General features: G+C 45.6%; 1 long non-coding RNA gene across 1 annotated transcript in view; it reads left to right on the top strand.

The window, feature by feature from the left end:
* The first annotated feature begins 4,478 nt into the window (after positions 1 to 4,478).
* LOC309330941 overlaps positions 4,479 to 25,357 on the top strand; it is a 249,928-nt gene continuing 229,049 nt past the window's right edge. The window contains exon 1 of the long non-coding RNA XR_014151653.1: positions 4,479 to 4,946. This is a non-coding gene — a long non-coding RNA (uncharacterized lncRNA). The remainder of the gene's footprint in view (positions 4,947 to 25,357) is intronic.

Genomic DNA, 25,357 nt, shown 5'->3' with positions numbered 1-25,357 from the left:
CCGTCACAATTGGTAAAGGAAGGGTAGCATTGGTATATAGGTGATAACTCTGTAGGAATGGGATCATGTCAGGTTTTGTTTTGCTGTTGAAAAAAATATGCCCGGTGTTTCACTGCAGGAGGTAGGAAGTCCACAGCCCTCAAAGAACACAAATGGGTTCCTGAAGCAGTGTTGTTAGCAGAGGCAAAAGCCTTGCTGGCATTTGCAACTTTAGAAAAACAACTCAGTTTACTGTTGCCGCATGATTTGTGTTAACAGCAAGGATGTCCCCATGACCTATACATGAAAGTTGTATTATTATTTTTTCAAGTTACCTTAGCTATAATCATTAATCAGTGCTGGATTTATGTATAAGCTAAACAAGCTATAGCTTAGGGCCCCACTTTCTTGGGGGCCGCCAGAAAATTTAAAGGAAAAAAACAACCTGGGCGCACATTTCCAAAATACAAGATAAAAAAACAAATAAAACAAAACCTACATACAGCAACAGTGTTTTGTAGGCTCCTATGTGGTAAGTAATGGCCCCTGACTGCTAGCCTGCTCCCTAAAATATCACTGGTTTGCTCATTAATTGTATTTCAGTTCACCAATTACTTTGATAAAATACATATTTTGTTATGTGCAAATGGCTTTAGATACCTATTAGGTCCATAAATTACCATATAGCATATATTCAACACAAAAAACACCAACAATTTGTTGTTGACAAAGGACAGCTGGACATATAAAGGGCCCCATATAAAGGGTGGTGCTGTGGGTTAAACCACAGAGCCTAGGGCTTGCCGATCAGAAGGTCGGCAGTTTGAATCCCCGCGACAGGGTGAGCTCCCGTTGCTCGGTCCCTGCTCCTGCCAACCTAGCAGTTCGAAAGCACATTAAAGTGCAAGTAGATAAATAGGTACCGCTCCAGCGGGAACGTAAACGGCATTTCTGTGTGCTGCTCTGGTTCGCCAGAAGTGGCTTAGTCATGCTGTACGCCGGCTCCCTCGGCCAATAAAGCGACTGGACCTAATGGTCAGGGGCCCCTATACCTTTATCTTCTGTAGCTTAGGGCCTCATCATACCTAAATCCGGCCTTGATCATCATCACCATCAACTACATCACATGCATGGAATAGGAAGGGGTAAAATGGGTGTGTGCCATCTCTGACCAACGATGCCACAGATACTGATAAGCATCAATGCTGCCCATGCCAGCAAATTTCACACTGTACTCGCTAGTGCAGGCATGGAAATCCCTGTAACCTTCCTGGTGGTGCTAGACAACAACTGCCATCATCCCTGGCCATTGGCCATGCTTGCCACGGCTGATGGGAATTGGAGTTCAATAGCATTGGGAGGATCATATATTTCCCAGTGTTGCACTTCCACAATGGAAACACACATGTGTGATATTCAATAGTGTATTTGGGCAGGGAGGTGATTTTGCAGCTCCCTAAGCATTTAGGTGAGAGACGCGGGTGGTGCTGTGGGTTAAAACACAGAGCCTAGGGCTTGCCGATCAGAAGGTTGGGGGTTCAAATCCCCACGACGGGGTGAGCTCCCATTGCTCGGTCCATGCTCCTGCCAACCTAGCAGTTTGAAAGCATGAAGTGCAAGTAGACAAATAGGTACTGCCCCAGCAGGAAGGTAAACAGTATTTCTGTGCGCTGCTCTTGTTCGCCAGAAGCGGCTTAGTCATGCTGGCCACATGACCCAGAAGCTGTATCCCAGCTCCCTCGGCCAATAAAGCGAGATGAGCGCCGCAGCCCCAGAGTCGGCCACGACTGGACCTAATGGTCAGGGGTCCCTTTACCTTTAAGCATTTAGGTGAGGACTGTTTGTGCTGTGACAATTGTAGTGATCCCGACACATTTGTTGCCAGTATTAAAAATAACTTCTAGAAAGGGCTACATACATCGGATGGCCAGGCAGGCTTGAGCAAATTGCACCATCAGCCTCGGTTCCTGAGCTGTACAATAGGAATAACAGTGCCCTCTCTCTCACAGTGTTGTTTTTGTGGCTGCCTCTTTTGAAAGCGGAGGGTGACAGCCTACATTACAAAGCTGTTTGAACCCACATCCTAGCTGAGCTCCTGACACCATTCAAGGCATCACATGCCTACTCTGGATTTTTCCCTGGGAAGCCTGCAAATGTCAACAAATGGACTCTAGTACCTGCGAGGATGAGAAGATTCATTGTCTATTGAAATCAAATGACCCTTTCTGGAGAGGTTTAGTCAGGGGTTATTAGCTGTTCTTCCCATTTCCCAGATTGGTGACCTGTTCCAGTGGAGCTTCTGTAGCTGATGCACAAACACAGGATAAAATGTGTCTGCGGAAGGCCATCCAGGGACCTAGAATACAGAGTTGTGGGGAGGAGATGGAGAGAAAGAATGAGCCACCGACTGACTGAAACTGCTTTGACAGACAATCGGATTACCCAACCCAAAGAGAGCAGCAGCCACAAGAGCGTCTGACAAGACAGATCCCACCAATCGGGTGGTGGTCGCTGGGTATAAGAGAACCAATCCACAGACACAGCTGTAAAAACTGGGATGGTGAGTGGGGAGTCTGTCTGCGGCTCCCTCTGCTTGAAGCCACAAATGCAAGTGAGAATACTTAAGAAGGAGCCCCATGGTGTTCAGTGGAGTAGGGGCTGTGAGCCTAACTTTTACTTACACGGGAGTAAACCGCCGTGGAATTCTATAGGACCAGGGCTGGATTTAGGTTTGATGAGGCCCTAAACTACTGAGGGTAATGGGGCCCTTTATATGTCCAGCTGTCCTTTGTCAACAACAAATTGCCGCTGTTTTTTGTGTGTTGAATATATGCTCTATGGTAATTTATGGACCTAATAGGTATCTAAAGCCATTTGCACATGCAGAATGTAAAAAGGTAAAGGTAAAGGACCCCTGACAGTTAAGTCAGGTCACAAATGACTATGGGGTTGCGGCGCTCATCTCACTTTACTGGCAGAGGGAACCGATGTTTGTCCACAGACAGTTTTTCTGGGTCATGTGGCCAGCATGACTAAGCCGCTTCTGGCAAAAACAGAGCAGTGTATGGAAACGCCGTTTACCTTCCCGCTGGAGGGGTACCTATTTATCTACTTGCACTTTTGGGTGTGCTTTCGAACTGCTAGGTTGGCAGCAGCAGGGACCGAGCAACGGGAGCTCACCCCGTCGTGGGGATTCAAACTGCCAACCTTCCAACTGGCAAGCCTTAGGCTCAGTGGTTTAGACCACTGTAGATAAATAGGTACTGCTCCGGTGGGACGGTAAACGGCATTTTTGTGCGCTGCTCTGGTTTGCCAGAAGTGGCTTAGTCATGCTGGCCACATGACCTGGTAGTTGTACGCTGGCTCCCTCAGCCAGTAAAGCGAGATGAGCACCACAACCCCAGAGTCGTCCGCAACTGGACCTAATTGTCAGGGGTCCCTTTACCTTTAAGTCCTTTGGAACAAATAGGAACTTGCTGGGATCAGACCGGGGCAGGGAACGAGGGAAGAAGGAAATGAAATAAAAAAGCATTGCTTGGCAGAATATCTAGCAATAGCACATTGACTCATGCTCATTGGGGCTTACTCCCAGGTCAGCGTTCAGGGGATTGCAACTGGTTTAAAGCCAAACTTGTTTCAAATTGTACCCGGTTTGAAAACGAAGCCTTTTGAGTGTGGTGTTGCAGTTGTGGAGAGCCTCGCACCAGGGTTCAAATCGCCCCCTCCCAGCCACGAAGCTCATTGGGTGACCTTGGGCTAGGCAGTTTCTTAGCCTAACCCACCTCACAGGGTTGTTATGTGAGGGTAAAACGAACCGGGGGGGGGGGGGAGAACCATGGACACCACATCCAGCTCCTTCCTTGGGGGAAAGCCGGAATATCAATGAATTATTGTTGTTGTTGTTGTGGTGGTGGTGGTACCTCAGGTTAAGTACTTAATTCGTTCCAGAGGTCTGTTCTTAACCTGAAACTGTTCTTAGCCTGAAGCACCACTTTAGCTAATGGGGCCTCCCGCTGCCACTGTGCCGCTGCCACACAATTTCTGTTCTCATCCTAAAGCAAAGTTCTTAACCTGAGGTACTATTTCTGGGTTAGCGGAGTCTGTAACCTGAAGCGTATGTAGTCCGAGGTACCACTGTACAACCTTTTTATTGTGGGGAGGTGATCTTTTGTGGCGAGTGGGGGAGGAGGGGGGAGAAAAAAATCGGCAGGACGAAAGGTAGGATCTGGTGCATCCCCGATCCTAAGCACGTGGCCTTGCAAGTAAGGCCCCGGCCACCTTCACCCTAAAATGTGCAGGGAATGGCAGCTCAGGATTTTGGAAAGTAATAATAATAATAATTCAAACCTCCCCCCTTAATATAATGAAGATCTGTGCATGCTGGCCTATTAAAATTATATTTGGAGGGCTAGAGAAGGGATCCAGACTTTCCCTCCCTCTCGGCGCTGCTCGTGGGGTCGTCGGCGTGTTCCCATTTTGCTCCCTCTGCGGGCAGCGAGGCAGCTGTGTGTGACTCTCTCTCCGATGCGCCCAGGCTGTTGGGCTAGACGAGGAAAGCTTTGCAGGGCCGGGAGAGGGCAGCTGGGAACGGGAGGCAATTCGGCTCGTCCCTGATGCACCTTCTGCGCGTGTTGTGTGTCTGTCTGTCTGTCTTCCTCCTCCTCCTCCTCTAGAGCCAGGCGAGAGAAATCTGCAAGGGGTGGAGGCGCCTTTGCAGGCGCACTTGGCAGCTCCGGCAAGAGCGAGGGCGCAAAGCTGGAGAGCGAGATCCCGTGTGCGCGCGTGTGAAGCTTTGACCTTCTTGCTCTGCTGATCAATTGCTGAGTATTTGATTTGAAGGCGGCTCCTCCCCCTTCCTTCCTCCCAGCCCGCCTCCTCTGCGATCGTGTGAAGCGAAGAGGAATCTCTCCCATGACTATGATCATCCTCAAGCTGAAGGCGGAGACGCAGCAGAAGGCGGCGAGATGGTGAGCTGATCTGGGTCACTGGGGTGCTGATGGAGGGAGACCACGAGCATGCATCTTTTTTTTTGGGTGGGGGGTGTATCTGATCTCGTGCAAAGAGAGAGCGCACCTTACCCCCCCCGCCCCCCTTTCCACGCTAACCTTTGTTTTGCCCACAAAGGTTGCGGCTTCGTAGGCGCCTTCCCCTCCCCCATTGGAAGGGTGGTTGGTTTTTTTGGAGTGGGGGGGGGGAGAGAAGCTAATCATATTAGGGATAATCGCCCACGTTTCGTGTGCTCGCTCATTGTTTCGGAGCGGTGGGGGAGCAGCGCGTGTGCTGGATTGCTATGGGAAATGGGTTAAAGGAAGAAAAGGGAGAAGAAAAAAACGCATATGCAAAAAAGGCTAAACAAACCGGCATTGTGCCGTGTGGGAACGCTGCATTGCAAAAGGAAGCCTTTGCACTTGTCAGGGTAGGAAATCGGCGCCTCCCCCCCCCCCTTCTGCGTGGTTTGCATTGTGAACAGTCCAGTGGCGTAGCGTGGGGGGTGCAGGGGGGGCCGGCCGCACCGGGCGCAACTTCTGGGGTTAGGGCAAATCCACGGGTTAGGGGGCGCAAATCCACGGGTTAGGGGGCGCAAATCACTTGCCTTGCCCCGGGTGCTGACAACCCACGCTACGCCACTGGAACAGTCCAGATCCAGGGCTTAAACCACGCTGCCCCTTCCCTCCCCAATCGGTAGATGATTGTGCACCCTGTGTCCCTCCCCCCCAAAAAAAAACACTAGCTTGCCCCTTAAACTTCCCTCTGTTGCCTGAAGAATTCTTTCCTGGGGCTGCAAAGAACTTGAGAGAAGTCCTGCTTCGTATTCCTCCTCCTCCTCCTCCTTCCTTTTCAAAATCAGTGCCACCATGGTGATGAAATTGGATAAATAGACTTGGCTGTCTGCAATGTGCTAATTCTCTGGGGAGAAAGCTGCAGCCCTGGGCAGGCTTCCCTGGGAGGAAGCCCCACCGAGCACAGTGGGGTTTACTTCTGAGTAAGCATGCCTGCAGGAGTGCACGGTTGCACATTCCTTTTAGCTGCTTTGGGTAGCATCGCAGTGGGTGCCACCCCCCCTTTCCCCTTCACACTGCAGAGCCTCTCATAGTCTCCCCCCCCTTGTCCCTCCCCCTGCTTTTGAGATGTTTCCAGGCGCCACTTATATATGTCAAAGCAGCGACTTGTTTGCAGATAAATATGTATTTTCTTCCTGGGAGCGAGGATAAGGTTTATTTCTGTGCCATTTTGAAGAGAGAGTTCTAGTCCCAAGTGACAGAATATTGACATCTGCTGATTGTATCTTAGCCAAGATGACATGCTGCAGTCTCGGCTTTAAGCGGGTTGCCAAGTTTGAGTTTCCAGAGAGATTGGAATGGATACTCCTAAACTTACAAAATTGTAGGAACGGCGAAGCTGAGCGTTTGCTTTCCCACACAACCCTCAAGGGCACACAAATCAAGAGGGAAGCAGTGTTGCTGTACTGAGCTCTTTGTGTGTGTGTATAAAAAGTATATCTAAAACAGCATATGGCAGGGTAGCAGGTAGAGTACTTGCAAACCAGGAAGGTTGGTTCCTTCCTAGAAGAAAGCAGGTCTGTGCTGTGAGCCAGGGCATTGCTGGGTGTTTGTCCTCCACTCGCTGTTTCCGTAAATGTATGAAATGTTTATATGATGTACTTAATTAGGCAAATTGTTTGCTTGTTTTTTCCTCGAACAAACCGGCTAAGTAAGGCTTAAGAATGCAAGAGAGTTCATGTTCTTTGAAGCATCCTGGCTTGGAAGATATTGGTGATTCCCCCCCCCCCTTTGTTCTTTTCTTTCATTAAAGGATTTTTTCATATGAAACACACACACACACACACACATAATCAACAGCATGGAAACCAAACCAACATAAATATACCAGCTGCTGTTTTTTGGGTTTGTTTTTTTTTAAAAAACTGTTTCCTATGTAATATATTTGGTTGGACAATTACTTGAGGCTAGTTACTAGGGGTGGGTGAATCTGTCAGTTTCAGTTTCTCAGTTTTTGCCTCTTCAATTCAGTTCTCCACATTTCCATATAAGTTTGTGATTTATTTATTTTTAAATAAAGGGGAAGTCCTCATGAAAATTCATCCGCAGTTTGGTGCAAATTTCTCCTAATGCACACTTTTATTTTATTTCAAAGCAATTTCCTCATATGTAATGCACCTGTGCATGTTTCACAAAAGCAGGCACTTTTATGCACACTAATGCACATTTTTGTGCCCATCACTTGGCCTTGCGAAACTGGCAGAAGTGTGGGTTTCTCAAAGGACTGCTTTGTTTCTGTTTGCTAATTTTTCCAGCAAGTGCGAATTAGGTGTGTTTGCCTTTAAATGCAAATTTAATCCTATTTCTCCCCCCCTCCCTAATCTGAGTTCAAGGAAACATTCCAGCCAGGCAAAAGCAGTCAAGTGTAATGGAGCAGAGCTTGGGAGAGGAGATGTGGCCTGGGGAGAGTCCCAAGGGCTACAATGAGAGGCCTGGAATACTGCATTTGGCCCACAAGGAGGTGTGATTTCCCAGCATGCCTCACTACTCTGACCAGCGCCCCTGTTCAGTGTCTTGAATTTAAGAATGGGCTGCCATATTGCACAGTCGGTCCCCAAGCCAGAGGTTCGCCACCATTTGACTCATGGAATCGGTTGACTGCTGAAGGTTACCTTGATAATGCAGGGGTTCCAAAATTGTGGTGGTCACTAGCATGCCTGTATTAAATATCCATAATTGGCTTCTTAATTGCACGTGTATTGCTTCTTCTGTTTCTGATGCATTGCAATCTGGAATCTACGGAGTTGTAATTTGTGATATACAATAAAATATAAGAAATAAAAACCTTGCAGTGCATTACAACTGCTACAACAGGCCATAAAATTTTAAGTGGTTTGTGAAGACCATCAGCAATTTTCAAGTGGTTCATGGGGGGCGGGGGGAAGCTTAGGCTGTGTTTGCTTCGTGTATCATTTTGTGTTTTTTTTAAGTGATATTTTATTAATTTTACAAAAAAAGAAAAATTACAGTAAAACACCAACATTCAACGATAAAAACAAGCAGTCAAAACACAACCAAAAAACAGGAAAAAAAGAAATATTACAAACCTAAAAAAAACTTTAGAAAAAATTATCATAAAAAGAAAAAAAAAGTACTCTTTTCAAATTCATATCCTTCATAACCTTATTTTCCTGACTTCCACCCGCCCTCCTTTCTTGTATTCCACTTTAATAATTAGTTTAGCAAGTTCATGTATCATTTTGGAAGGTGTCAAATATAGTAGTAGCTCTGGTTACGAACTTAATTTGTTCCGGAGGTCCATTCTTAATCTGAAACCGTTCTTAACCTGAGGCACCACTTTAGCTAATGGAGCCTCCTGTTGCTGCCGCGCCACCATGTGCAATTTCTGTTCTCATCCTGGGGCAAAGTTCTTAACCCAAGGTACTACTTCCGGGTTAGCGGAGTCTGTAACCCGAAGTGTTTGTAACCCGAGGTGTTTGTAACCCAAGGTACCACTGTACTTAAGTTGATGGAATATGAACTGAATCACTGAAAAGTGATCTGAGTCAGATTCCTTCCTCCAACCCTACTTGTTAACACCAATACAAGACCCACCTGTTCCATGTTTTCAATAAATGCCTTGTCAAGTTGCCTGCTTTCCCTCATCTGTGCATTCTTAGTTAGCTTTACTATATGGGCTATCTCCCAGTCTGTTATTAGTCGATTAAAAATACATATACACAAGTTGCTATATAGGCAGTTGCCAGCAAGTACTGTATATTACCAGTTTCATATCTACTGGTAAGGTGGACATATCCTTACATATGCGAACAGTGAGACCAATGAATCTATCAGCAAATCATATCCTGTTGTTAGTTTTATAACATTTTCCAAAATATTTTTATTTTGGGCCAGCACCAGAAAATAGGAAGCACAGCCGCATTTACTGGATAGTGGTGAATTTATTATCAGTGCGTTCCTTTATCAAACAAAAATTTGGTTTTCTCTCCCAGTAGTTGTTAGTAATATCAATAACTAGTTCTGTTATTGAGCCGAAAGTAGTGGCTGCTGTTGGCTTCCATTTGGTCCAGAGGAGGGCAACCAATGAACGTGTCCATGAACGTGTCCAGAGGAGGGCAACCAAAATGGTCAAAGGCCTGGAAACGATGCCTTATGAGGAACAGCTAAGGGAGCTGGGCATGTTTAGCCTGGAGAAGAGGAGGTTAAGGGGTGATATGATAGCCATGTTCAAATATATAAAAGGATGTCACATCGAGGAGGGAGAAAGGTTGTTTTCTGCTGCTCCAGAGAAGCGGACACGGAGCAATGGTTCCAAACTACAAGAAAGAAGATTCCACCTAAACATTAGGAAGAACTTCCTGACAGTAAGAGCTGTTCGACAGTGGAATTTGCTGCCAAGGAGTGTGGTGGAGTCTCCTTCTTTGGAGGTCTTTAAGCAGAGGCTTGACAACCATATGTCAGGAGTGCTCTGATGGTGTTTCCTGCTTGGCAGGGGGTTGGACTCGATGGCCCTTGTGGTCTCTTCCAACTCTATGATTCTATGATTCTATGGTCGTTTGGGATTCCCTTGCAAAGGGTTCTAAAAATGCATTTGGCTCTTTGTTGGAAGGACTGGCATAAGGTTAGCAAAATGCGGTGTTGCTTTCTCTATGTGAGTGCACACACACACACAGGATACCTTTGTATTGGCACCAGATTCTTCCCTTTTGCATGTTCGTGAACGCTACATATTCTGTCATAACTCTACTTAAAAGAACAATAATACACCTCTTGACATTTATCTAGGCCATCATGTGTATGCAGACATATCACAGTTATGGGAATCTGAGCTGGTGCATCTTATTTTCTTTGGTGCAATTTGCAAGAGCATTGCAAATGCCTCTGGAGGGTATATATAACTTCGGAAATGAGGGGGAAAAAATCTATCAGGAAACTCGTTAGAGCTGTTGTAACATCGGATCTATAATATGCTGCTCTTAATATTTTATTGTGTGGGTATAAATCATTGACATGGATGCTGTAAAGAAATCCCTTTTATAGCTATGGAGGAAAAAAACGCTGGGGTTTGTTTCTCCCTTTTGAACTGAAGTGTAGTGTGACAACACTTAGGCCATTGGTTATTGTAATCTCTTTTGCAATCAGTTACTGCCCCTCCTCTCTGTCTAATTTTCTATTTACTTGATTCCCCCAGGTTGTTCCTTTCTGAGGTTCCTCCCACCAGCCATTTCTTTCTGTTGCCTCTTAGCCTTTACTGAGCTCCCTAATCTGGCTTGCTGCCTTGAGTGTTGTGCAGGATGCTATTCAATTCACTAGTGTTGAAGTAGGATTCAGCTTCTACACATGGAATGAGGAGGGGTGCCATCTTGGTTCTTTGCCTTAGGCACCAACATGTCTTGGGATAGCCCTGCATGAGCCCCAAATCCAGCAGCTGATGATGATCATTGGGACGGTTGGGGCAGTAGGCAGGGAGCCCAAAGAGCAGGTGGTACTACACAGCCAGGTAAAGTAAAGGTAAAGGGACCCCTGGCCATTAGGTCCAGTTGTGACCGACTCTGGGGTTGCGGCGCTCATCTCGCTTTATTGGCCGAGGGAGCCGGCGTACAGCTTCCGAGTCATGTGGCCAGCATGACTGAGTCGCTTCTGGCGAACCTGAGCAGCGCACGGAAACGCCGTTTACCTTCGCGCTGGAGCGGTACCTATTTATCTACTTGCACTTTGACGTGCTTTCCAACTGCTAGGTTGTCAGGAGGTGGGACCGAACAATGGGAGCTCACCCCGTCACGGGGATTCGAACCACTGACCATGCGATCGGCAAGTCCTAGGCGCTGAGGTTTTTACCCACAGCACCACCCAGGTAGAGCCACCTAATTCTGACCTTGTCCCCATCTCCCTTTCTTCTGAGTCCTACAAGGGCAACACTAAGGCTAAGGAGAGGAAACTGATAGCCAGGACCAACTCCCTGGGATGGTTGTAAGTAAAAAGTCAGGCAGGTGGGGGCTGCTTGAGGACAGACTGAGGCTGGTAGGGCAGTGTCCGATTTGCCTTAATGCACCAGCTTCCACTACTCTGATGCCTGGGCTGTGTTTTGTTTATGTATTGTTTCAGAAAGTGTGAATGGCTTAAGTTGACTGAATGTGAACTGAATCACTGAAAAGTTATTCAAATCAAATTTCTTCCCTGATGCCACTTAACACAAATACACGACCCACCTGCTCCAGGTTTTCAATAAGTGCATCCTCAAGTTGCCTGCTTTCCCTCACCTGTGCATTGTTAGTTAGTTTTACTATATGGGCTGTCTTCCAGGCTATCATTATCTGGTGTCCTGATGTGGAAGTGACCATTCCCACCCCCCAAAATTGCATATAACATGTCACATGGAGTGTAGGGTTTTATAAGAACCCAATATGAGCTCTGCTGGATCGTCACCATCAGTTTATTTGTATGTAGTCGTGCCTTGGTTTTCAAACAGCTTAGTTCTCAAACGTTTTGGCTGCCAAACGCCGCAAACCCGGAAGCGAGTATTCTGGTTTGCGAACTATTTTTGGAAGCCAAACGTCTGACAGAGTTTCCGTGCCTTCTGATTGGCTGCAGGAGCTTCCTGCAGCTAATCAAAAGCTGCGCTTTGTTTTCCGAACATTTTGGAAGTCAAACGGACTTCTAGAACGGATTCTGTTCAACTTCCGAGGTATGACTGTGCTACCTTTCCAAGAAAAAGAATCCCACTCAAAGCGGCTTAGAACAACTACAGAAAAAAGGAGAACACTTCAAAACCTGCCGTTGCAAGGGCAATTTTGTAACGATGTAATGAGCCACCAACATAATATCAAATACAGCAATGAAAGAAACAACAACATTTTGGTGCCATAAATATAACAAGGCTACATTATAGCATCACACCTCCTGGCAGCAAGAGAAATAGCAAGGGAGCTGCATAGTTTCACCTTGGCCCCAGGAACACCTGTCATGTAATGTTTGCTGACAGTTCTTCTCCTGCAGCAACTTGCAAGTACAGCGGATGGGATCAGCCCCACATCCCTTCTAGTCGAGCATCCTGTTTTCACAGTGGCCAACTGGAAGCACATGGGAATCTTGCAAGCAGGACCCAAATACAGTGGTACCTTGGGTTAAGTACTTAATTCGTTCCGGAGGTCTGTTCTTAACGTGAAACTGTTCTGAACCTGAAGCACCACTTTAGCTAATGGGGCCTCCTGCTGCCGCCGTGCTGCTGGAGCATGATTTCTGTTCTCACCCTGAAGCAAAGTTCTTAACCTGAAGCACTATTTCTGGGTTAGCGGATTCTATAACCTGAAGCGCGTGTAACCTGAAGCGTATGTAACCTATCACTGTATAACATCACTCTCCCCATTTGCACTGGGTATTCAGAGACTTCTTTGCCCCTAGGATTCAACAAAGCACTATCTTTTGCTTAATTTTTCTCTCACCTGCACCGTCAATTCTATTTCACCTATGCTTGACACTGACTGCTCAGAGTTATCAGTACCTGAATAAAATATATAAACTTGCAAATTTGCATTATTTATATTGTGCCCTGCTTTTCTTTCATAACAGGAATTCAAAGTGGACTGAAGGATGGATAGATTAGTATCCATAGCAATTTCACAGATGCAGATGTCTGTTGAGCCTCATTAGCACATTAATCTGTGACTTTAAAAGCCAGTATGAAAAAATTGTTAGAATACGTATTTAAATATCCCGCTGTACATATTTCTAAAACATTTTATTCCTAAAATAATGTTTGTCGATGCATTGGGCTACAACGGCTTTTTTCTTTCCGTGAGCCAAGGACTGTGTCATGCAGAATCGGAAAGATAATTACATTCCAATTGTGAACTGGTCCAGGAGATGCGAATTAGATTAAAAAGTCTGCTTAAAAATGCAGACTTAACAAAAATCTTCTTCTATCCTTGAGGACTAATTTATTCTTCTTTGCAAATTTAACCCTAGAGAGAAGGAAGCGATGCGAGGCCTGAACTTCGAGTAAAAATCGAAAGCCTCCATTAGCTATGATTTTCAGTGAGCTCGGATGTTTGTCGTTCTAGGCCTTGCATTTCTCTGATGAAAACTCTCTATACCTTGAATAGAAGTTAGAATGGGAGAACCAGTTCAGTTTTAGGCTGGAAGTGCCAGTAAAGTCTCCAGCATTGGATCTAGACTTTTTCTTTCTATGAACATGAATGCCTTGTTCAAGTCTGCCTTCTACAAGGTGTGACCAGAAAGTTCGGTGAATTTCTCGGACAGCGAGAAATATTCAAACATAGATGCCTCACAGGCCTTCAAAGGAGGCCCCCTCTGATACAATGCACCATTGACAATGTTCGTAGAACTGTTAGAAGCTTCTGGAGAAGTCCTCTTTTTGTACTGCTTTCAGTTCCCTCGTCACAGCAGCTTGGATGTGTGAAATGTTGGGGAATCTGTGCCCTTTCAGTGCAGAGTTCAGTTCTGGAAAAATAAAGAAATCCGGTGGGGTCAGATTGGGAGAATATGGAGGGTGGGACAACTCAGTAACCTCAGTAAGGATTTCACGTGGAATGTCCAATTCTTCCGCCATCATTCAGACGGACAAATGCCGATCCCGCAGTGATAACTCACAAACTCTGTTGACGTTTGCCGCCGTTGTGCTCGTCAACGGTCTACCAGACAATGGTCATCTTCGATTGTTTGCCGTCCTTCACAGAAACGCTTAAACCACTCATACGCAGTCTTTTGAGTTACAGCTTCATCTCCATACACAATTGTGAGCATTTTGTGGGTTTCCGATGCTGATTATATGTTGAAATGTTTCTTGCTGTCCGATTTATGTGACCATTCAGTGAACTTTCCAGTCATACCTTGTGTTTTTACCCTCTTTTGAATCTTACTTACTTTCCTTGTCACTTCCTACCTTTCTCTGTAGCTTTTTCAAATGTTCATTTCCTTCCTCATAAGCACCTCATCTTCCTTCCTTCCTTCCTTCCTTCCTTCCTTCCTTCCTTCCTCTCCCCCCCCCCCTCTCTCTCTGTGTAAACATTTTGTTTTTGCTGTTGGGAACTGTGGCTGATGTGGGAGTGGTGGGCCTGCTGTAATAGAAGAAAAATAAGAAATAGAAATATACCCACCATATTACTGACATGAGTTACTTATTTGCTTCCATGGTTCTGTGTGAGGGGAAATGGTTCTGCAGGTGATTGGCTGTAATCCTCCCTTCTATGACATGCTACAAAATGGGTTATGCTTTTTAATATGCAATAAAATGTAATATAAAAATAAGATGCCAAATGAGCAGATAAAACTCATGAACATTCATGCTGTAACTCTTTTAAAAAAGCATAATCTTGTTGCTGTAATCCGTTCTGGGGATGAGGGCGGGCGGGCTGCAACTGTTGGCCAATCAGTGCTGTGTACAGGCAAAGCTGTAGCAAAATTTGTCAGAGGTTGCTCATTTCACCACAGTAACGGGGGGTGGGGGGTGGGAGGGGGGAGATGAGGTCTAATATTTATGGAGGGACGCAGGTGGCGCTGTGGTCTAAGCCACTGACCCTAGGACTTGCCGATCAGAAGGTTGGCGGTTCGAATCCCCAAGATGGGGTGAGCTCCCGTTGTTCGGTCCGAGCTCCTGCCAACCTAGCAGTTCGAAAGCACAAAGTGCAAGTAGATAAATAGGTACCACTCCGGCGGGAAGGTAAACAGCGTTTCCATGCACTGCTTTGGTTTGCCAGAAGTGGCTTAGTCATGCTGGCAACATGACCTGGATGCTGTCTGCGGACAAACACCAGCTCCCTTGGCCAGTAAAGCGAGATGAGCACCACAACCCCAGAGTTGTCCGTGACTGGACTTAACTGTCAGGGGTCCCTTTACCATTAATATTTACTGGTGCATAATGCAAGCATATTTGTACCAAGCTGATAATTAATTAATTTGTACCAACTTGATAATTAAGGGGGAAACTGTTGTGTGCACATCCTTGGATATCGCAGCTCAGATCTACAATCATCGATTGCAAAACTTAAAAGGCCTGGTTCATTTGTAACAACCCTAGTTTATTAGAGAGAAAATAAGTGCTGTGAACATGGCAGCCTCCCTTCCCTTTAACACTTCAGGGTTTTTGCTAAACCTTAGTTAAACCAAGAAACTCTGATTTGCTTTGCTTAGTAATGAAGATGTTGAACTAAGATCTGGCGGTGGTGTCATACCAGGTTTCTAGTGCTTTAAAAAACCTGGAAGCAATTGAATTTCCACACAAAGAAGAGAGCGGAAATTGGAACAAGTGGGCACAACTCTTGGTTTATTTGGCTGCCTATTGTGTTTCAACTGAGCCAGAGAATAATCAGAAATAGTGACAATTAATACTATAGTATGCCAGGCAGTTATGGTGATGACTGAGTCTGGATGGGCAAGCTCTCAGCTCATCAGAAAAGGAAACAATGACAGGAAATACAATTTGGTATGTTCCATGCCTCTGAGAATAAATTATATTCCAACTCAGACTATGCACATCCTTGGGAAGTGTGTCACAAGCATTCTCTGTTGCTGTCATGGGTAGAGGAGAACACCACGGTTTTCAGAAAATCAAAATACTTTTCGTGGGGGGATTAAGGAAGTGATCTTGGAATGCTGGCTAACTGTTGAGAGGAAAGCCCTCCCCTGGAAAAAACAAAACTGGAGTGAAATAGAACAGTGGCCATGGCTGACTCCCGAAACAGCAGCACTCTATGCTGCAACATTTTGTTTCAGGCTCCACTAGAATGGGTTACAATTTCATAATAATAATAATAATAATAATAATTAATAATAATAATAATAATTTATTATTTATACCCCGCCCATCTGGCTGGGCCTCCCCAGCCACTCTGGGCAGCTTCCAAAAAAAATATTAAAATACTGTAATACATCAAACATTAAAAGCTTCCCTAAACAGGGCGGCCTTCAGATGTCTTCTAAATGTCAGGCAGTTGTTTATTTCCTTGACATCTGATGGGAGGGCGTTCCACAGGGAGGGCGCCACTACCGAGAAGGCCCTCTGCCTGGTTCCCTGTAACTTTGAGCCCTCTTAGTAATTAAATTATAATTATCTTGAGTTTTGGCAGTGGGGAAGTTGGTGCGGAGAAAATGTAGTAATATAATCATACTTCTGTCATGGGATGGGTACAAAACACCCCCAATCTCAATGGGCATGGTGAGGGGAGGAACTGTAGCTTAGTGACAGAGGCCATTTTTGCACAGAGAAGGTTGCAAGTTCAATCTCAGTACTGAGGACCAACTGGGTTGCCGGAGGCTAGGTGGGTCAAACAGTCCGACCCAATATAAAACAGCTTTGTTTGCTGTTTTGAATTTTATTATTCTCATCCAGTGGTTGTTGCCCTCATGTGTGAGAGAAAACCAGTGGCTTTACCATTCTGTATGAGTATGTGTGGGGATCTCTTGAATCAGGTACGGGGAACCTGTGACCTTCCAGATCTTGCTGAATCGTGATTCCCATGATCTCTAACTCTAGGCCATTCTTGCCTGGGCTGATGGCAGCTGCCATTCAGCAAGGTCTGGAGGGCCTAAGACTCCTTAATTGAACCAAACATACGAGTACTATATATGAAGCTAGTACCCCCTCCTTCTTTAAAGGTCAGGACCTCAATACCTTAAGGACCGTCTCCCATCGTACGAACCGACCCGGACCCTGCGTTTGTCATCCGAGGCCCTTCTTTATGTCCCCTACCCCTGAGAGGTTTGGAGGGTGGCAACAGGAGACCGGGCCTTTTCTGTGGTGGCTCCCTGTCTGTGGAATGCTCTCTCCAAATGGACTCACCTGGCACTTTCATTCCGTATCTTTAGGTGCCAGGCAAAAGCATTCCTCTGTACCCAGGCCTTTGGCCATTAAATAATATATGGCCTGTTAAAGCTTTGAGGGGAGGGAATGTTATTACGATTTTTATTTAAATTATGCTGATTGTTATGGTGCTTTTTATTATATATAATGTGTTCTTCTTGTATACCACTCTGAGATCTTTTGATAAAGGGTGGTATAATAATAATAGTAGTAGTAATAATAATAAAAAAGTTCAACAAGAGAATAATAAAATCTAGAATTGTAGAGTTGGAAGATTCTACAAGGGTCATCTAGTCCAATTTCCTACAATGCAGAAATGTTTTACCCAACATGGGGCTCGAACCTACAACCTTGAGATTAAGTGTCTCCTGCTTTACTGACTGAGCTATCTTTTCTTAGAATATTTCTGAGCAGTGGAGGACATAACCAGCTCTCCTATACTGTGCCTGAAGGCAAAGCCATTGATTTATGACACGTTTATATCCTTTCCTCCAAACAACTCAGGTCCATGGCTCTCCCTCCCTTGTTTTTTCCTTGAAACAATCCTGTGAAGCAGGTCTGTCTAAGATCTCTAGGTTACCTGGTGAACTTCATTATGGCAGAGTGGGCATTTGAACCCTGGTCTCCCAGGTCCTGGTTCTGCAGCCTAGAACCATACCACACTTGCTTTCAAATGGTGTTTTCCCACCTACCGTATTTTTCACTCTATAGGACGCACTTTTCCCCCTCCAAAAATTAAGGGGAAATGTGTGTGCGTCTTATGGAGTGAATGCAGGCTCCATGGCTTCAGCGATAGGAATGCGAAGGCTCCGAAGCGCATCTCCTGGCTTTGCTCCACAGCTTTCCCTCTCTGCGTAGCGGCCCCTTCAGCGAGGCGGGAGGAAAAATGGAAGGGGCTCCGATTCTCCTGCCACTTCGCTGAAGGGGCGCCGCGCAGAGAGGGAGAGATTTTTTTTCCCTTGTTCTCCCCCTCTAAAACTAGGTGCGTCCTATAGTCGGGTGGGTCCTATAGAGCGAAAAATACAGTCCCTCTTTTAAAGGAAGAAATTCAGAGGGGGTTTATTCTTCTCTTGCAAACATCCTAGAATGCTCTTGGAGTAAGCGGAAAACACTGGAGACCCCGTTACTCCCCAGATGTTGCTGAGCGCCAGCGCCCATCATTTCTTGCAGTGTGGTCCAAGGTAAAGAGTGATGGGAGGAACCATGTATAGAGGGCCACAGATTTCCTATCCCTGCACCCATCAAGCTCATGCAAGCAGGTTTCGAAGGCAGCGGCGTAGCGTGGGTTGTCAGCACCCGGGGTAAGGCAAGTAATTTGCGCCCCCTAACCCGTGGATTTGCGCCCCCTAACCTGTGGATTTGCACCCCCTAACCCTAACCCCCAGATGTTGCGCCCGGTGCGGCCCGCCCCCCCTGCCCCCCCACGCTATGCCACTGTTCGAAGGTGATATTTCGCTATCCTTCCTCCAAACAACGGCCAGAGTTCCATTTGTAACTGTTGCAGCTTATGGCTTGTCAATGGACTTATCTCCATGACTCCCCCCCCCCCTAATCCTTTTAAATAGAAAAGCTGTGTAAATGAAATCTGGCTTTCTCAATACTCCAGCAAAAAACTGTGTGGTGGGTGATTAGGGAGGCAGATGTTGTCCACACTTTAGCCTCTGAGCATTGCAAAAAAAGAGAAAAAGAAAAAAGTTTTGTTTAAAAGAAGTGAGCATCAGTTAAGCTATTTTTAAGCATGAGGTTAATAGGGGGAAAAACTGATGCGGAGCGGTTGAGATCCAGCTTGTAGTTCAAAGCGCGCACACACACTTCTGATCAAATCTATTGTGAATCTCCTAATTGGAAGGAGGCTCAGCTAGCCTTTCGGTTGTGGAAAGATCTCCCATGTTATATTCAGTTTTTCCACAGCAGCAAATTAGGAGAGACTGAATGCCTTTTTTGAGAAAGGGGGAGAGGGGAAAAAAAGACCAGTATGAAGGATAATCCTTTGCCAAAAAGCAAGCCTCGGGTTTAGTTTGGCAAAAGGGTAGTAAGGTCCTGGTGATTAGTTTTGAAACCTTTTGATGAGGTTTAGAGGGAGTACAAAAAGACGTTCATTCTCTCTCTGCTTTCTTCACTATAAGGACACAATGGAAGCAGTTCTTTGTATGGCAAAGGGATGTTTGTGTGTGTGTGTGTGGATAATGAAATATACATTCTCTTATCGCTGCAATAATACTGCTGCTATGTAATTTCATTTGTTTCGCTGTTGAACAAGTGAGCTAAACCCAGTAACCGCCCCCCCCCGGCAAATCGCTGAATTATTTGTTTTAACACTTTGTTCCTCAGCTCTTATGGCAGTATAATTTTGGTCACACATGACTTGAGAGCATATCATTGTCACGCCTCCATTGCATTTTACTCATTATAGTTAAGCAAAACCTGTTTTCATCCAGGTTATGCAATGATAAAGTGCCTGGCTCTCCCCGCCCATTGCCATTCCCCCCCCCCAGCCTTTCCATTTTATTTTGCTGTTTTGATAGCTGAGGTTGGGTCCACAGAATTAATCTCATCCTAGACAGCACTAAAACAGCTCGTCTAGATTATAATTAGATTATCGTTATGGCGGGTGAACTTAAAACGCAGCGTGATTAAACAGCGGTGTCTGCTGCCGCCGGATAAATGGTGACTTGTCACGCAGGTGAGCGTGTTCAGTTAGGGATGTTTTGAAAAGGCTCTTTGAGCATTCAGACTGATGGAACACTGGGTTGGAAGGGCTGGGAGAGTCGAGGAGGGGATTTTGTTTATCCTAGGCCAGTGGTGGCCAAACTTGGCCCTCCAGCTGTGTTGGGACTACAATTTCCATCATCCCTGACCACTGGTCCTGTTAGGTAAGGATGATGGGAGTTGTAGTCCAAAAACAGCTAGAGGGCCAAGTTTGGCCACCACTGGCCTAGGCTGTTTGGAGTCTACTAAGTTGACCTAGGGATGGTCAGTTCTGCCAATTTCAGTTTCTCTCTTTTTCTAGTCTTATGTTCAGTTCAGTCTTATGGACAATGTCCACCTATATCATAATAAGATCTGAAAATAAAGATGCAAAAATTAGTATCAACAACTCCCCCTAAACAATTCCAACATCCTAAGCACACTAGAAGCCTTGCAGGTGAACCAAGCCGCTATATCAAGCAATGCTATAAAGTTCCATGAAGTCATCAAGTCTATACTGATGAATCTTGAATTTGGTTGCTTTTCCGCACAGGGGAGCATGTTACTGTATGAAAGGTTGGGGGACCTGCAGCCCTCCAGAGGCGCTGGACTACACTTCCCACCATCTCATAACCTGCCAAGTGCCCTGGGAAAAATGGAACATCTCATTTTTCTGTGCACGATCGTGGCAGCCATCTTGGGTGCCATGTGACACCTCACCCTGGGTCACGTGGCTCGTCTGGGAGCGTGTCCTGGGTTTTGAAACGAAAACGTTGGACAGTATGCCATCCTTTACCGTTGGCTGTGCTATCTGGGCCCGAAGTCCAGTTGTTGGCCACACTCACTGTGCTTGGAGTCCAACAACATCTGGAGATGTTCCCCATCCCTGCGTTACAGCTGTGCTGTCCCATCAGCTGAGGACCAGAAGTCCAGATTCGCACTCTCGGCAGCTAGTTGCCCATCTTACTGCTATGTATTGAGCCCAATTTTTTTTAGGTCTTGAAGGCAAAAGTGGGCTGACTCTACCCATCCTTGATATATTGTCATTGAATAGATTTGTTCTGTGCCACATTCTGCCGGTATGTCAGTAATATGCACACAGAGAGGTGTTAAAATAATTTTACTGTAGATAAGGGTCATAAATTTAAAAGCTTTCCGCTGTGTTTCAGTTGTAAGTCTTTCCCTCTGGCTGGATGAGTACAATATCTGACTTTATTTTCTCAGTGTAATGTCAAGTGGAGTATTGAAGATGAATCTTGCCTGAAACTGGCAGCGTTCTGCTTCCTGTCCTGTCATCATGGCATAACTTCATTTTTTAGAAAAAAAAACTCCCCTTCTACTTTAATACAGTGCGACAACACAAGAAGTGAGTTATTGACAGCGGCTGAGGTTGAGACTATTATAACCATAATCAATAACATGCCTGCCGGAATAATAACCACTACCAGGAATGCATTTTTTTGGTGGTATTGATCTCAAAATTATGTCTCCTCTTCTCTCCCCCCCTGCAAAAAAGATTGCTTTGTTACTTTTGATTTATACGACGAAATGTTTTACTTTGGACAGATAGCAGCGTCTCTTAAATATTAAGGAAGGATGATGGCATCTCAAGGTGTAGCAGAGCCGCACTGAAAGCTGCCTTATAAAGAGTCAGACTGTTGGTCCACCTAGTATTGTCTACACTGACTGGCAGCATCTCTCCAGGATTTCAGACAAGGGTATCTGCCAGCCCTGCCTGGAGCTGCTGGGGATAGATAGAACATGGGACCTGAAGCAGGGAGTTGTTGTCGTTTATTCGTGTCCGACTCTTTGTAACCCCATGGACCAGAGCACGCCAGGCACTCCTGTCTTCCACTGCCTCCCGCAGTTTGGTCAAACTCATGCTGGTAGCTTCGAGAACACTTTCCAACCATCGCGTCCTCTGTCGTCCCCTTCTCCTTGTGCCCTCCATCTTTCCCAGCATCAGGGTCTTTTCCAGGGAATCTTCTCTTCTCATGAGGTGGCCAAAGTATTGGAGCCTCAGCTTCAGGATCTGTCCTTCCAGTGAGCACTCAGGGCTGATTTCCTTCAGAATGGAGAGGTTTGATCTTCATTGGCTGGATCCAGCAAGCTCTTATGTACTAGCTGAACACTGAAAATTCTCTTTCGAGTTGGTTTTTATAGTTCTCCTAGTAAATGCTGACAATTTCCCTTGTTTTCTTGGGTGGTGGGTTTTTTTTTTTTTAAATGCTCTATGTTGTACTTTATTGGTTTTCTAAAGACTGGTACATTAATACAATCCAATACAAATTTTGTTATATGGTCACAGGCCCATTAAGAGTTCTGTATTAGGATGCTTTTAGTTTGTGTGTTAGTACGCTGCCTTGAGCACTGATTTTTGGAAAGGCAGGACTGAAATATTATCTATCTATCTATCTATCTATCTATCTATCTATCTATCTATCTATCTCTATTAAAGGGCATCCCTGGTGCACCCATGTTCCAGTAAATATATTCTGGCTCCCTTAGCTCTTTTGTAGCACCATTTAACTGCCATGGGGCTCAATGCCAGGTGTTATTTTTGACCTATAAAGCCTTAGGCAGCTTAGGACCCCAGTACCTCAAGGACCACCTCTCTCCTCATGAAATGACTTGAATCCTGTTACCATCACCTAAGGCCCTTCCCTGTGTTCCCTGTGTCCTCCATGGTTCAGAGGGTGGCAACATGAAATCAGGACTTTTCAGTGTTGTCCCCCTTTGTGGAATGATCTCCCTAGGCGCCATTTTGATTTTTTTAGGTGCTAGGCAAATCCTGTTTTCTTTACTCAGGCTTTTGGCCCTTAGATGACATTGAGCCTCATCTAGGGAGGTGGAATCTGTAAATCCTGCCGCATTTTATATTTTTACTGGATGTTCTTGAATGATTTCAACATAAGGCATTTTGGGTCCTGCTGTGAGAAAAGCGACTTAGAATTATAGAATCATAGAATCATAGAGTTGGAAGAGACCACAAGGGCCATCGAGTCCAACCCCCTGCCAAGCAGGAAACACCATCAGAGCACTCCTGACATATGGTTGTCAAGCCTCTGCTTAAAGACCTCCAAAGAAGGAGACTCCACCACACTCCTTGGCAGCAAATTCCACTGTCGAACAGCTCTTACTGTCAGGAAGTTCTTCCTAATGTTTAGGTGGAATCTTCTTTCTTGTAGTTTGGAACCATTGCTCCGTGTCCGCTTCTCTGGAGCAGCAGAAAACAACCTTTCTCCCTCCTCTATGTGACATCCTTTTATATATTTGAACATGGCTATCATATCACCCCTTAACCTCCTCTTCTCCAGGCTAAACATGCCCAGCTCCCTTAGCCGTTCCTCATAAGGCATCGTTTCCAGGCCTTTGACCATTTTGGTTGCCCTCCTCTGGACACGTTCCAGTTTGTCAGTGTCCTTCTTGAAGTGTGGTGCCCAGAACTGGACACAGTACTCCAGGTGAGGTCTGACCAGAGCAGAATACAGTGGCACTATTACTTCCCTTGATCTAGATGCAATACTCCTATTGATGCAGCCCAGAATTGCATTGGCTTTTTTAGCTGCCGCGTCACACTGTTGGCTCATGTCAAGTTTGTGGTCAACCAAGACTCCTAGATCCTTTTCACATGTACTGCTCTCAAACCAGGTGTCACCCATCTTGTATTTGTGCCTCTCATTTTTTTTGCCCAAGTGCAATACTTTACATTTCTCCCTGTTAAAATTCATCTTGTTTGTTTTGGCCCAGTTCTTTAATCTGTCAAGGTCGTTTTGAAGTGTGATCCTGTCCTCTGGGGACCCAGTTTGGTGTCATCTGCAAATTTGATCAGGATGCCCTTGAGTCCATCATCCAAGTCGTTGATAAAGATGTTGAATAAGACCGGGCCCAAGACAGAACCCTGTAGCACCCCACTAGTCACTCTTCTTGTGAACAATAATGAGAACAGTAATGTTCCATTTGAACAGGGATGGGGAACCTCATGTCCAGGGCTCAATTGCAGCCTCTCTCTTAGGCCCTCAGGACTCTCTTCAGGCCACGCCCCCTCTCTCAGGCCACGCCCTTTGCTGGCCCTGGATCGCATTTTCCTTGGCTGCTTTTGCCTGAGCTCTGATAATGCCTCTTGCTTGCTTGTACAGACAGCGGTGTAGCTAGCCGCTTGGGTGCCTGGTGTGGGGGCGTGTCCTGCAGCTGGGGGCGGGGCGATCCATGCCCATGGGGGAGGGGCGAGTCTCTCTCTCTCTTTTTTTTGGTAAATATTTTTTATTAATTAATTTCCACATAACAAATGATCAAACCATATAATCTCATACATTATTTTTTTCCACTTTAACCCCCCCAGGACTTCCCTCAGCTCCTCCCCCTGATTTCTCTTCACATATTTTCTCTGCATATTATAAAATTGTACATATCCTTAACATGTCTATCCATCATGTTATCAACCAATAAATTTGTGTATGTTTATTCAAAACTGCCAAGAAGTCCATTTCATTTTGTTGTCTTTTTAAATAGTTTGTAAAAAGTTCCCATTCCTCCTTAAAATCACAGTTGTCCTTTTCTCGCAATTTATATGTCAGTTTAGCCAGTTCTGCATAATTCATCAATTTCTCTTGCCACTGTTCTTTTGTCGGGGTTTCCTCATTCATCCACCCTTGTGCTATCAAGTCTCTTAGCTGTTGTTGTAGTGTACATAAATAAATTCTTTATTTTCCTTGGCAGGTCTTGTCCTACAATCCCGAACAAAAATGCTTCTGTTTTTGTTTGTTTTTGTTTTTTTACAAATGTCATTTTAAACATTTTCTTCAATTCATTATATATCATTTCGCAATTTTTTAAAACTTCTCAACATTTGTGGGGCCAGCCTCCCTGACGCTTTGAGCCTCTCTGCTGCCTCCCCCTGAGCTGTAGGATGGCTGAGGGAGAGGCAGTAGGCAGAGGCAAGCCCCACGCTGCCGTTTCAGGCAGTGCGGAACCTGCAGGCTCCTAAGCCATCATGTCACTCCTAAAAGGTTTCGTGAACCCAATTTTAAAAAACCTCATTTTGTCACCCCCTCTCAGTGATGACTGTGGCGATTGCACAGGGTCCCGGGACGTTTCACCGTCTATTGATCCCTGTGCCACCACTTTATTTCTCGCTGCCACCACCCAGGCCCTACCTGGTACAATACTGAGTCCAGTCAGGGTTAAATGGGAACATAAACTTCTGTTTATTTATTGCAGTTTAACAAGCGTGTGGCTTCATAAACGGTCTCAGTCAATTACAATCATGGGGTGCCTATGCAGACCTATAACTTCCGCTACCTGCTTTCACTCACTAAACCACCTCTCAGATACAGTGGTGCCCCACAAGACGAATGCCTCGCAAGACGGAAAACCCGCTAGACGAAGGGGTTTTCCGTTTTGGAGGTGCTTCGCAAAACGAATTTCCTATGGGCTTGCTTTGCAAGACGAAAATATCTTGCGAGTTCCTGCGGGTTTTTTTTCCTTTCCCCCCCTTTTTCTAAGCCGCTAAACCGCTTATCTGCTTAGCCGCTAAAAGCCGCTAATCCGCTAAGCCGTCAATGGGCTTGCTTCGCAAGACGAAAAAACCGCTAGACGAAGAGACTCGCGGAACGGATTAATTTCGTCTTGCGAGGCACCACTGTATTTACTTGTCTTCCTAGCTCCTAACTGTTCTTGACTCAGCTTATTTCGCTACACTAAGTCAACCTACCCACAGACACTATCCCAATTCACTCCCACTCCAACCAACCACCCAACTCCCAACGAACTCCTCTTCTTCGCCCCTCCCATAGCTGGTTTTATAGCCCTCTGACTCCACCCCCTGGGTTCTGATTGGGTAACCTGTTTA

Source organism: Podarcis erhardii (assembly GCF_964252035.2).
Source record: "Podarcis erhardii genome assembly, chromosome: 15".
Classification (NCBI taxonomy): domain Eukaryota; kingdom Metazoa; phylum Chordata; class Lepidosauria; order Squamata; family Lacertidae; genus Podarcis; species Podarcis erhardii.
Note: the sequence above shows the minus strand (reverse complement) of the source record. Positions and strands in the feature narration are given on the sequence as shown.